Here is a 12,843-nt window from a genome sequence, read left to right on the forward strand (position 1 = left end):
TGTTGTTGATATAAGTTAAATGACTCACCAATTACTATCAACCTTTTGTAAGTGTCCTTGTTTCCTTGGTCTGGTCCTAAATACCGCAATGAATAGTCGCCACTTTCGTGTTGAGTCACATGAAACATAGTCAGAGAAAGGATCCACTCGTGCTCATTTTTCGATATGCTACAACTGGCTGATAAATTATTGATAGTTGTGCAATCACCGTCAAGAAACTGAGCAATTATGCTAGAGGAATGATAAACCGTGGCGTGAATGGTTTCATCTAATGTTTCCCCTAGTGTCCAGTGAAAAGACACGTCGCACCCAATCGTGGCAAATATATCGTCATCTAAAATGTTAAAAAGTAATCAATGGAAACCGATAATTTGCAGCAAAAGTGGGAAAGTATCCGTAAAATGAAGTAATAATAGAGGACTCCACAAATAAACGATACCAATTTTAAATTATGAAAATAACTACCGAAATAATTTTCCATCTTTAGGGGTGTAGCTTTAAAACTAATTAGAAATACAAGCTTTTCCTCAAGCGTAAATATACCAGGAACTCACAACAACACATTTAATATATCCTTGGGGTTGTACACATCATGAAGAAAACAAAACACTGTAATGTTTCGAATAGCCCATTAGTAATTTTATTGGAATGAGTTATACTGAGGGACTTCGAGAGGCTTTGAAAGAACTTTTTCCATACAAGTTTGGAAATTAGATCTATACGAAAGTGAAATGGCAATATATTAGAGAGATACTTTATGCACAATAAAACTGTAACGACAGTTTGAAATAAAATATCATAAGCTGAAAAACAGTTTTACTTACTATTGCATCCATCACTTTTCTCCACATAAAACAAACAAATTAGCAAAAGTGCAACACAAATGCGATCCATCTTGTCAACTGCATAGTACAGATTAAAACTGCTTCATGTACAATTCTTCCGCCTGATGAATCACGGTCCATTCTAAGAATATGTCGTATGGTCACGAAGTGGGAAACCTAAAGGTCACGTGTAACTCCATTTTTAAACAACAGTACTCTTTGGATTCCAGGACACGCTATATTTATTATGTAAATGAGTTTGTAATTATATTGTATCGGTTACATTTGCAATGAAACAAACTAAGTAAATTGCTGATGTTATGTGAAAATGTAGTTAGTATGTAGTATTAATATTAGTGAATAACCTTTATAACTATTTGTACAAATTGTGTGTGTGTGTGTGTAAGTGTGTGTGATTTAAATTTTTAACGTAGCTTTAACACTTTTTCAGTCATATCGCTACGATGTCTGCAGTGTGACAGCTTATAGCGATGTCTAGCACTGAGGCATCATGCCGCAGACATGTAGCATGATGTCCCACCCAGTCACGTTATCCTGACACCAGGCATACCAGTCCTAACACTCACCTCTTAATGCTGGGCCCCTAGAGAGGCAGCTGTTAGTATCATTTTTAGATGTCCTTGGTATGACTCAGCCGGGGTTCGAACCCAAGACCTCCCGCATCCTGGGCGGATGTATACATTGTCATTAATAAGATGTTAACTGTCAGCTGGGGAAGAGCAAGTCAAAAGACAGATCAACATTGTTTAGTAAGTTTAACGGTATAAAAATATATTTACTTGGCATAACATTTCATTTAGAAATCAAACCTAACTAGAAAACAGACCTCGAGAGTTTATAACCCTATGGAGTACTTTAACTGAAAATTAAACAGATACACGTCTCGGCTTGTTGTGTTGGTGTCGATAAAAGTAAAGCGTAGAATCTAATGTAAGTTAACTTTTTCACACACTCCGTTATCCTTTATATGAAGTCTTGCATTCTAGAATAACTTATGCGGCATTTGCCCTTATTCTTCTCAGTCAAGGCGAAATTATATCGCTAGAGTGGCGGTACTACTTTTAACCCCACAGTGGCGATATTACGTTTGAAAATACGTTGATTTCCATTTAGGTACTTATGTCTTATGTATTTTATTCAAATATATAGTTTAATATTTTGGCACATTTATTTATCTTCGTTCCATCATCTCCACACTCTCTCCTCTCTCTCTCTCTCTCGCTCTCTCTCTCTCTCTCTCTCTCTCTCTCTCTCTCTCTCCACCTGGATGAGCATGTCTTAGAAATTGTCGATCTGGCGAGATCCTTGCCAAAATTTCCCCGAATCGTCCTATGGGTCATATCTATCAAGACAAGAGTTCATGTATGAATGAATGTGTGACTTCAGGAAAGGACGAAGGGTCACATTTATTGTGCTTGCAGCTCGTAAGCTCAGAAGAGAAGCCATTATTAAACCTCCATCCCGTCCACAACATTTGTTGGTCTGACAGAAGCGTTTGACGCAGTCATGAAATCCTTTGGAAGACCATGGGGAATATTGTTGCCAAGAGAAATTCCACGTAGCTGTAATTCCATGAAGGTATGCTCACTTCCGTCGTAGACGGCTCTTTATCAGCTGAACCGTTTCCTGTCAATATGGAGTCGAACAAGATAGGGTGCTGGTCCAAGTTATTTTTAGTGTGATGTTTTCTGTCATGCTTACTGGAGCTGTCCGTGACTATAACACTGAGATCGATGTCGAAAGACGAAATAATGGCAAGGTTTTAAATCGGGGAGACTTTCGAGAAAGACGAAATTACAGGAAGTGACTGTTCGTGATCCACTATCTGCTGAAGACTGTTACCTTAATGACAAATCCGAGTCTAGCATGCAACAGAATATGAACCATATTTCTTCAGCTTGTGATATCTTCCATCTCACAATCAGTATCAAGATAGAGGTGATAGGCAAACCTGCAAGAAGAAAGCTGTAGGTAGAGTATTCCATAACATTCTGTTGTCATACCCTCAGACAGTGGATAAGTTCACCTTCCTGTTCCGTACTGTCCACATCGACGACTGAAATCAACGCTAAAATTGAAAAGCAACTGTGGGTTTTGACAGACTGCGCACAAATGTGTGGAAACACATTTCAGTCTGCAAAAAAAACTGAAGGTTAACAAAGCCATTGTGACCCCTTTAGATACATGCGAAACCTGAACAGTGTACATACACAATATGAAAAGTTGAACGTATTTCAAAGTACTGCCTAATTCAACTGATGAGGATAGGATGGCAGGACATGGTCCAAGACTTTGGGGTCCTCGCACGAGCAAGCATTCCAAGCATGTACACTCTGATGAGATAGGAAGAACACTTCAACACTATTTCAAACAAACGAGGACCAAAATACATCTTCGATATGAACTTCTCTAAATTAATTAAAAGCATCAAATATGTGTATTTTCACCTATTAACCGTGAAGGTCCTCTCATGTGTTTAATTTGAATTGTGTCATCTTATTTTGTACATACTGGTAGTTATCATTGATGTGTTAGAAGCACTAACACTTTTAAACATAATTCCTTCGTGTGGCATTGAGGTTTCATTATATCGTTCAAAACTAAGCTGTCATTCAAATGGGTAAATGTCTTTCTTCAAACATGTAAGCTATAAAACCAAAAGAGCAACTATTTTTAAAGAGTTTCATGATCTAAATTTTAGCTGGATGTTTTAATCATTTATCTTTTGAGCATAAAACTCTGCAAAGTTATGTATATTTAGTCATTTTCGTGTATGTTGCTTGCATTTTTCATTGTTCATTTTTCGGATCATTTTCGACAAGGTTCTAGATGAAGAGTCGACTATCATAACCTGATAAATTATTAAAGAACACTGGATTGTAGCTTGGTCATCTGAAATTTATATTAGAATCTCTATGGACAGATATTTGTTTTGTAGTTGCTTCTTAATTTTTTGTGATTTCTAACTTTGTTAATAATTCTGTCACATATCTGGGATCGAGTTACACGGTTTTTTATCTTCCGTTTCTGCTACCGGATGTTTTTCTATGTGCTAGTCTCGCGTTGCTACGCAGCAAGTTACAAAACACTAATAAATATGCAAACAAACCCTGTTTTATCATCCAGAATGTGCTGCTTTGTTCTGAGGCCGCATTATATTTTCATGGTGCATGGTTAGTACAGTTCGCATAATGTTGGTAATTTCAAAACTGCAACAAACGACATATGTGACATTCAATTTATGATGACAGATTGTATATTTTACAACTGAGCTTTTGTCCGACATGCTACCTATCGAGTTGTCTAGACAGTAGCATGGGCTTTTGTGGCCTGATCACGTTTATGGCCTATCGAAATATATTAAAACATGTCTTATAGATGTATTTATTCTCATGCCGTTTGCATAATTTGTTATTATACCAATCTGGATTAGTTTATCTACTACATCATTATGGTACTTTTCAATTTCGTCACATACAATCAACATAACAGCATTTTCCTTATCCTTCACTAATGTTATGCTAACTATTTCATACACGGTCACGGAGATGTAATAAACTTCAAATTTTTGGATGCAGAATACTGTTATTGGGCATGTCCCAACCAATGGCTATCTTGACAACCATATTTTGAAGGTCTATAGAGACGAACATTCCATTTATATAGTACACAGATACAAATGCATATCAAAAACGTGCTATCAGTATTGTTCGTGTTTCCTTTATTTATTAACAAAATCGTTTTATTTTGTCCACCCTGTGAAGCAAACCTATCCTTGTCTTGATTGATACATGCCTACCTGATGTACTAAATCTTCAATGCCGCCTAACATCCGCCTTGTACTTTTGCTTATGTACAGGTCAAATTCAGGATGTAAAATTCAAAGAAATATTAAGTGATATTAACTATTTCGTCACTGTGAATTGTGTTCATATATCTTGTGATATGATCGAATTATCCATATATTCAACCTTCTTTCTATCTTCATAAATCTGATTGTTACTGTCACTGTGCCCTTATGAAATTTACATTGATTGATATTACCGTAAAAATGATAATAGTTTATCTTTACCATGAAAGAGCTTTTAGCGTTAATTGTTTACGTTTACTTTATTTATTCTTCACAAATCTTTACGACTTTGTGATCGCAGTATTTTTTCTTTTAATATATTTGTAAAACGTTTCTGAATGGGTTGATCAGCTATAGAAATCTTCATCCGTGATTTATTTATTTATTAAAAACTTTAACAGTTTGTTATTCTATCTAAAACTTAAAATGCGTTTGTAAAGCATACATTTCAAATTTTGCCATAATCGTTTCCATATGTCCAATTTTTGAACTAAAGCCTCTGTCCGAGAGGTGCACGTGAGAGGAACCTATTACATGTCACGGGGGCAGAATGCATATCTTACAGAAGATATTGATGGCCCCTGAATTCGTATTGTTTGATGCAAGCTCCACGTGGCTTTTGTATGCTTGTCATACCTGCAACCAGGTCCTTTTCCCTGGGCCCCTTCTTGCTGAAATAAGCTGTTTCGTTCATATACATGGTGACTTAATTGGCCATTTGTTTGCTTACCAGTATGTCACGTGGTTTAAATGAATGTACTTCGCATAAGCTCATTCTGTTACTCAGGTTGTTTTGTTTCGCGATTACAAAGCGACGTATCGTTGATACTGTATAATATAATAATGTTTTGAAATCCATTGTCCAGTGTTTATGATTTGTATTTATACGAATTTGACATAGTTCCTAAATTATTATGGTAAAAACATGTTTCGAAACATCAATATTCCGTTTAGAAATAAAGTGTTCAAACTAACCCGGCAAGTCAGTTACCATTATTATATTATATGATAAGATTAGTTTCTCATCCTGCCTACGTATGTTGTAGAGAGCATAGTTGATTTAACTACTAAGGTATCAATGTATTGCGTGTCTGTGTTTCAGTATATATATATATATATATATATATATATATATATATATATATATATATATATATATATGAATGAATATATCAGCTATCGGTGTTTTTGCTGGTAGTAACATAATGAATGTAAATTGAAAGCCCTTGTTATGTTTAACTTCCCATTTTAATCCTGAAAATGTTCTGATAAATTATGTCTCAGTTCCGGTACTGTCTCAGAGAAAGAGAAGATATGGGTGTACATAGTTGGAAATAGTTAAAATTTGAATTAACTATTAACTATTCAGCCATTATCTTCACTTAGAACATAAACTATTGCACATAAACTCGTTGTATTCAGTAGTTTATAAAACAGGTTCACTTTGACGATAAGATAAGTAAACGACAAAACATCGCAACTGGAAAACAAATTAATTAAGCTCAAAATTGTCACGAAAAGACGTCCAATTAAGTAATTTCTGCATATATTAATAAAGGATATGTCAGATACAATAGCTGGAAATTGACAAATACAAAACAAATATTAAACACGAAAGTATATGCATGGTCCAAAAGTGGCATTGCATCATTTGTTTATTTCTAATTGATAATTTTGGGAACTAGAGTAACTTCCATATTCTGTTTAAGTGTGGTTTTACCGTGGCTATAATTATATGCAAACTATACAAAGAGGAATCTCTCATAAGCCAGTTTTCTAACATGTGAATTTCACATTCAATAAATTCATGAATTTAATGCACAATTTCGTTTGAATTCAGATGTAGGAAAATAAATAACCAACTAAGAACATTAATCGGGAAATGAATTTAAATATCCTTAAGTCAAAGTAATATTCAGTTAATTGTTTTAAAAAATGTTCCCCCACGCCCCACCCAACCACCATTGCAAAACATTTTGTTTCACATTCTAAGCGAATTATGACTCGTTTGATCAGACATCCAACGAGTAACACTTGATGAAAGCACACATATATATTAAGCACATTCCTTAGAGACGTACTACAATCCTGCTAAACAAACAGGCCATGTACTATTTTCAAATTTAAACTTTGTGGAGACGTGAGTGTAATATATTACACTTCACATGCAAAGACCTGAGAGCAATTTATCAGACTAACAAATGTGAAGAACAAAGTAAACATGCTGATGTAAATATTCAATACATCCTTTTCAAATATCGAATCACAAAGTCCATATCAAACGTACGGGACGTGCGTTTGTTTGGATCATAAGTACAATATTAACAAAATAGTGGGAGCTGCGTGGTCCAGTGGTTAATTTGTCAGATTCACAACCAAAATTATGCGGGTTCGAGTCCTACCTTCGAAGTAGTCTAGATCAGCTGCCATAGTGTGTCATTCGGCAATCCACTTTACTCAAATTGTGTCAACACTGGTGCGGCGCATGCTTTCTTGTAACCATACATAACTCTAGAAAGATCGTGAATCTATTGATAAGGAAATCGCCGATCGTGAAAACGTAAAGCATAAGATCACCATTAAAGTTGTATTTATGAAGTATCACTTTAAATCTAGATGGAAGAATAATGTTGAAATTACAATAGAAATCATACCTTTACATCAAAAACTTGTTGGGATGGGGATGGATAGGTGTGGGGCCATTTTAAATCGAACACTTGTAACCTGTATTCAGCCAAAAGCTAATAGTACACAGTTTGATAAAATAAGTATTGAAGCGACACGCAAATGGACACTTAATGATAACAAGTAACAAGTACATATTGACATAAACAACGGTCACCATTTCAACTATATCAATTTAGAACATTTTGAAATATTTAAGTACTAAAATATTACAGGGAAAAAATCCTCCAAGCTAATTGATAATTAATCAGTTGTGATAGTGGTAGTGGTAGAATATATTACAAATATTTGTAAACTAACGGTCTCTTATAATAAAGATTAACGGTAACTTTAATCCAGTTTTCAAAACAAAACCGACAGACGAGTCTGAAACACATATACATGCTTAAGTGAATAATTGTAGCATCACTGAGCATGTATACATTCAATAATTTACAAACGTCTTGAATCTCTTCGAATCGCCACCATTGTATCTGATATACAATATTATGTCACCAAACACATTTGAAATGTTTTGTTTACAAAACATAAACTTAACGTTGGAAAGTTTCTGGTTAAGAAACAAAATATATAAAATTATCGTTTTGAGATATTTATTTAGGTTTTAAAATAGTTAGGGGAAAAAAAGAAACGTTTGTCCACCTGTATAACTGTAATGTTGTTCGTTATTGAAGAATAACTGCCGAAGGCGTTCTATACTATGTATTAAACACAAAACATCAATACAGCTAGGAAGGGGAGTTAAGACTGCCCTTATAATATATTTCCCATGGAACTTAAACCCTAGTGAATGTATCACATAAACCAGCTGTTGGTGTGTATCAGTTCTAGTCTAGTGTGGAATATCTGATTACATTTACTGTCAAGTGATATTTCAAAGCTAATTAGATTAAGGCTTACACTACATCTCCCTTCCTGAGAAGTTTACATTAAACCGAAACGTGATCTGATAACCACATTTCTAAATAAACTACATTAGCTTCATTTTTACAAGTTTAGTCTCTCAGGTTGTTTTGACAATCTTCCCGAACGTGTGAAATATCCGTTTTGGCTGGTTGGCACTGCTTTGCTTTCATCTGAGTCAGTCAAAGTATCAGGGTTTTAAACAATCACTCTTAGAGGCTTCGATAATGTTACGCATGAGATTACATTTCTCCCATTACGCCGTATCTCTCCCTCGTGAGTTACTACCATGTATGAACGAGGCGTAGATGATTCAGATTTAATAACTCCTGAAGAAAAAATGATCTTTAATCTATACTTTATTCCTTACCTAAAGTATGTTTCATATTTCGGGCGCGATGTCGACGATCATAATTACTCTTTTGAGTTTGCTTTTGATAGTTTTCCGATTTCTTCAGTTTCATTCAATCTGGCCATTTGGGCTCTAAGTTGTTTGGTGTCCCTGGCAAAGTAGTTTGTAATTTTCTTCCCATCAATAATTCGGCAGGGCTTTATCCATTTGGTAATGGTGTTGCGCTATATGTTATAGAGCTACGTAAGGATCGTCTGATTTTTTAAGCATTCTATTAATTGTTTAAACAGCTCTTTCGGCGAGACCATTGCTCTATGGATATACTGAACTACTTGTAATATGCCTGAACCCATAATCTGTCGCGAATTCTTTGAGTATTGCGGATGTATATTGCGGACCATTATCTGAAACTAATATTTCTGGTATACCATGTCGCGCAAATATTGATTTGAGATGATTAAAACTTGCTTTTGAACCTATGCCTTGCAATTTTGGTATTTCGATGTATCGTGAGAAATAATCAGTCACCAAGAGATATGTTTGACCATTCAGTTCAAACAAGTCTGAAGCGTATTTTTAACAAAGTCGACTTGGAAATTCATTTGGTATCATTGGTTCAGCTTGATCTCTTGAGTTTTCGATGCACTTTTGGCAAGACTTTACCAAGTGTTCTAGCTGAGTAATTAGTCATTTCCACCAAACTGACGTTCTCGGCATTTAACTATGCCTTGGTGACCATCGTGAATTCTCTCTAGGATTTCTCTTTGAAGTGATTATGGTACGACCAGGCGTTTACCTTTCATTAAAAGAACATTTTGAATTGTAAATTCACCTCTATCTGCCTAGTAGGAATGAAGTTTTCCATCAATAGCGGATGTCTCTGGAAAACCCTTTTAACAGAATTGTACAAGTTGTTTGAAAATCGAATCATTTAGATATTCAGACTTTATTTGTTCAAGTCGAGTATTTGATGCAGGCAAATTACTAACTACGAAATCAACGTAGGCGTTAGTTTCAGCTTAAAATCCTCTGTCACTCTCAGAGTGATAAGTTAAAGGTACTTTGGATAAAGCATCAGCAGTTAATGGACTTTTGCCAAATTCATGACCAGTGCAAAAGTTAAATCTCATCATAGGCATTCTAAAGCGTTGAATTTTCTAGGGGGTAAATCTCCCAAGATTTGTGTGCTCATTAGTGGTACTAATGGTTTATGGTCGGCTTCAAGTTTGGATTGTGACCTAATTAAATAGCTACTGAAGCGTTCACAAGCCCAAGTGATTGCAAGGGCCTCTTTTTCTACTTGAGCATAGCGTTGCTCAGTTTCTGACATAACTCGCGATGCGAACACCACCGGTCTCAGAGTGCTACCGTGCTTCTGCCGTAGCACATCCCCTAGTCCAAATGAAGATGCGTCTGCAGATACAACTATTTCTCTATTTGGATCATAATGTGCTAAAGTTGGTGATTATATCATTTCTTGCTTGTTATCTCTAAAAGCTTGTTCTTGATCTGGACCCCAAGTCCACGAGTTTTTACCTTTCAAAAGCTCACGTAATGGTTGTAATTTTTCTGCCAAATTTGGACTAAATTGGCCAAGCTGATTTGCCATACCGAGAAATCGCCGTATCTCTGTTACGCAGTTCGGTGTTTCCATTTCAGTTATAGCTTTGACTTTTTCTGGATCAGGTCGGCAACCATTTTTGTGAACAACATGGCCAAGAAAATTGATTGATCGTCTCGAAAATTCACACTTTTCAGCGTTCAAAGTGACGCCGGCCTTTTGAATTGAATTCATGACCATTTCGAGTCTTTCGTCATGCTGTTTCTGCTTTTCCCCCAAAACAAGAACATCGTCCATGTGAAAGAGTGTTCCGTCATGTCGCTCCAGAGTTTCGGACATCCTTTTTTGAAGAAACAAATCAGGCGCGGAACTGATTCCGAATGGAAGGCGATTCAAATAAAACCTGCCAAAAGGAGTAATGAAAGTTGTTAAGGCGGCGTGAATCTTCTGACAGGTTTATCTGCCAAAAAGCCTGAATTTGCATCATGTTTGGTGAAAAGCTTTGTACCTGCAAGTTTGGCAAGGGATTCTTCAACTGATGGTAGTGGGTGGTTCTCTCTTTTAACAGGATCATTTAGTTAGTTAGATCCACGCAAATTCTTACCGTAACGTTTGGTTTCGGAACGAAAAAACATTGCCGCGCACAATTCAGTGGCCTCATTTACTTTTGAAATAGCACCAATTTTTTTCCGTTCTATCCAACTCTTCTTAAATTTTATTCAATAAAGGGATAGGAACCTTTATTGGGGTAGATAAGGCATACGGTTTGGTATTTTTGTTCATAGCTATGTTATAGATCCATTTTGTTTTCCCTAGACCTTTAAACAAATTTGGGAATTTTTCGTGATAATCGCTACCTAAATTTATGGATTTATCGTGAATTTTGCTTGCATTTTGTGAGTTTTTATCTGAGGCACCTACTGAGGACATATTTACCTGTTCAATAATCTTGAGAGCCTGAATCGCGGGCCTACCCAAAAGTGCCTGATTCAGTCCCTTTACAACAAATATGTCTTGTACACTGAATGCATTGTTTGATTCCAGTCCACGTGTAAATTTTCCCTGCACTTTAAGTTCAGAGTTTCCAGGTCCATACAGTTTTCTTTCAGACTTTGTTAGTTTTTGGTCTCCGATTTTACGTATATCCCTCTCAGGAATTACAGTCACATCAGCTCCAGTATCAATCTTGAATACAAGTGAAGTGTTGTTCAATCTCACACGCGTTATCCACGGCTGACCCTTCTTTGTGCTAACAGTCCCTATAAATCCAGGTTCCGCTCTCGATTCTATTGTGCGAACTGCTGATTTTGACAGTCAGCATTTTGCATAGTGTCCTTTTTTCTTACACTTATGGCATTCAGCTTCTTTTGCTGGACATTGGTCTCGAGAATGATTAACTTTCTTCCCACATCTCACACATCCTTTTCTGCTGACATTATATTGTTGAATATTTGGGATTTTATGTCTGTTTCCCATATTTCAGTGAAGACGATTTTCCTACATCCATTTCAGTCATTCGTTTCCACTTGCTAGTATCGTTGTTTGTTGCTTTTTCACAGCCCCTTTTGTCGAGCTTGACTAAAGGCAGACTCTAGAGTTAGATTTGCATCTGACTTCAATTTTTCTGACAGTTTTGAATCTCGCAGTCCAACTACAAGTCGATCTCTGATCATGTCATCATGTAGTGGCCCGAAATTACAGTCATCTCCTAACACATAGATAGCTGTAACAAAACAGTCCACTGTTTCTCCCTCTTCCTGTTTTCTTTAATTAAATGTTGCCCTATCAAAAATTGCATTCCTCTTTGGAATGAAATATCGCATGAATCTATCTGTCACGGGCTTCTACTTCTTTTGATCTTTCTCTGTCAGGCTGAACGAAGACAAAATGTCATCAGCCTCACTTCCCATGGAATAAATCAAGGTATTCACTTGAATTTCTTCCTCTTTTCCACTAAGTTCAAATGCTTGAAGAAAGCATTCAAAACGCTGAAACCACTTTTCCCAAGGTTCAGGTCTCGAAAAGTCAAGTTTTTCCAGATTTGTAAATTCAAATGAAGCCATTTTCAACTGATAATTTCAATCCTGTGTTTTTACCGCTGCCACCATGTAATGTTATTACAATTATCTGCTAACACATAGATAGCTGTAACAAAATTGTCCACTGTTTCTCCCTCTCAATGTTTTCTTTGATTAAATTTTCCCATTGAAAAATTACTTTCCTCACTGGAATGAAATATCACATGAATCTAGGTCACGGGCTTTCACTTCTTTTGATCTTCCTCTGTCAGGCTGAACGAAGACAAAATGTCATCAGCCTCACTTCCCATGGAATAAATCAAGGTATTCGCTTGAATTTCTTCCTCTTTTCCATTAAGTCCAGATGTTTGATGAAAGCGTTCAAAACGCTGAAACCACTTTTCCCATGTTTCAGGTATCGAAAATTCAAGTTTGTCCGGATTTGTAAATTTAAATGAAGCCATTTTCAACTCTTATAATTTCAATCCTGTTTTTTACCGCTGCCACCATGTCATGTTATTTGTTATTGAAGAATAACTGCTGAAGGCGTTCTATACTATTTATTAAATACAAGACATTAATATAGGTAAGAAGGGGAATAAGAACTGCCCTGAGAGTATATTTCCCAT

Source organism: Sinohyriopsis cumingii, unplaced genomic scaffold, assembly GCF_028554795.1.
Source record: "Sinohyriopsis cumingii isolate HCF-2022 unplaced genomic scaffold, ASM2855479v2 utg000379l, whole genome shotgun sequence".
NCBI lineage: Eukaryota > Metazoa > Mollusca > Bivalvia > Unionida > Unionidae > Sinohyriopsis > Sinohyriopsis cumingii.